The sequence below is a fragment of the Bubalus kerabau genome, chromosome 19 (assembly GCF_029407905.1).
Source record: "Bubalus kerabau isolate K-KA32 ecotype Philippines breed swamp buffalo chromosome 19, PCC_UOA_SB_1v2, whole genome shotgun sequence".
NCBI classification, from domain to species: Eukaryota; Metazoa; Chordata; class Mammalia; order Artiodactyla; family Bovidae; genus Bubalus; species Bubalus kerabau.
This window is the reverse complement of record NC_073642.1, coordinates 2,769,238-2,771,321: the sequence shown is the minus strand read 5'-3', so window position 1 is coordinate 2,771,321 and position 2,084 is coordinate 2,769,238. Positions and strand designations below refer to the sequence as shown.

Here is a 2,084-nt window from a genome sequence, read left to right as displayed (position 1 = left end):
GGACCTCAGTTTCGATGAGGAGACGGTAGTGAGTTCTCACTCATTTTGTTCAGATTTTCCAAGGAATGCATGTGAGGGTGTCATCATCGATCCAAGCACGTGCTGGCTTGCTGCCCACCTCCTCACGGCAGGCAGGGCCGCTCCCAGGAGGAGCCAGTGACCTGGGAGTCCTCCAGCAGCTGGGGGAACTTAGAGCCCCCAGGCTTCTCAGCAAGAGGAAAGGTCCCTCTATACATACAACCACTCAGGCAGTCCCAGGAAACCTGAAATTCATGACACGTTTTGGGGCAGGAGAAGCCGTACCGTGCTCGGTGATCCAAAAAGCAGTGGCAGCAACCTGTGCCCGCCACACTTCTCGCTGGACTCCCCTGCACCTCGAGTCACTGGCTCATTGGCACGGCTTCATCTCCTGGGTGATGGACAGTCATATTAGGCAACTTCACCTGACAAGGGGACAGAAAGCACAGGCAGGCTTCAGATGTGTACCCACCTTCTCGCTAAGCAGTATCAATGCCCATGGTTCCCTGAGGGAAGGGCTTTTCTGCTTCCCACCTGTAGTATCCCTTATGTACGACTGGACACCTATGTGTTGGCACGAGTGCAGAAAGTTAGGTTCATGTGACCGTGGATGTCTGTCTGTCTGAGTGTGGAAGTATGTAGGGGAATTTGATGTCGATCTGAGTACTTGTGTTCTAGTGTACCAATAAGAATGTGCTCTCAGGATTCTCGGTGTGCCTCTGAACTCTTTCCGTGTATTTCCGTGTCTCAGAGCCCCTGTGCAAAGGCCTTGGTGTCTGAACACGCACGTCATCTCCATGAAGACCTGAACTCCCACCCTCCCACAAAATCGGGGATGACGCCTGTGACCTTCCTCCAACACCGTGCAAAATTACACCAAGGGGTTGACATAGGCTCTGGGCTCTCGATCTACATGACCCATGCCGTCTGACCAAAGCACAAGAACCTGACTGCCCAACGTTCCCTTTCGGAGCATCTGTGTGAATGTCCCTTATGCTGAGACTACCCCAGCTACTATTACAGCTCAGGTGTCCTTGCCATAAGTCCTACCTCCTCCCTGAACAAGGAAACTTTACAGAGAAGGCCTACAGTGTGGTTAACTTGGCCTTGGGCCAGATACAGCCCACAATACCCGCACAGAGCAAAAGAATACAGGGCATGCACCTCTTCCTGTCCAATCAGTCCGGGCTCTGCTGGAAAGTGCAAGACAAAAGGTGGTCATCCTTAGGTACTAGGATCGAGGGGTCACTCCCACAGAAACAGGGCCCCTTTCCTGGTCAGATTATCCTCATCCACAGCCTGCAGGGCCCTGGGTACCAACCACAACCCAGAGAAAAATCCAATAAAGCAAGTTCATTTCAGTTCAGTCGCTCAGTCATGACTCTTTGCAACCCCATGAACCGCAGCACGCCACAACTCGTTTTCCATCACCAACTCCCAGAGTCCACCCAAACCTACGTCCATTGAATCAGTGATGCCATCCAACTATCTCATCCTCTGTCATCTCCTTCTCCTCCAGCCCTCAATCTTTCCCAGCATCAGGGTCATTTCCAATAACTCAGCTCTTCCCATCAGGTGGCAAAAGGATTGGAGTTTCAGCTTCACATCAGCCCTTCCAATGAACACCCTGGACTGATCTCCTTTATGATGGACTGGTTAGATCTCCTTGGAGTCCAAGGGACTCTCAAGAGTCTTCTCCAACACCACAGTTCAAAAGCATAAATTTTCAGCACTCAGATTTCTTTATAATCCAACTCTCACATACATACATGACCACTGGAAAAACCATAGCCTTGATGAGACGGACCTTTGTTGGTAAAGTAATGTCTCTGCTTTTTAATATGCTGTCTAGGTTGGTCATAACTTTCCTTCCAAGGAGTAAGTGTCTTTTAATTTCATGGCTGCAATCACTATCTGCTGTGATTTTGGAGCCCCAAAAAATAAAGTCTGACACTGTTTCCCCATCTACCTGCTATGAAGTGATGGTACTGGATGCCATGATCTTAGTTTTCTCAATGTTGAGCTTTAAGCAAACTTTTTCACTCGCCTCTTTCACTTTCATCAAG

At 49.6% G+C, this 2,084-nt stretch overlaps 1 non-coding gene across 1 annotated transcript; it reads right to left on the bottom strand.

The window, feature by feature from the left end:
• Positions 1 to 93, bottom strand: LOC129634574 (small nucleolar RNA SNORD116). Its single transcript, XR_008705759.1, has one exon. It is a non-coding gene; the product is annotated as a small nucleolar RNA SNORD116 (small nucleolar RNA).
• Between the last annotated feature and the right edge of the window lie 1,991 nt (positions 94 to 2,084).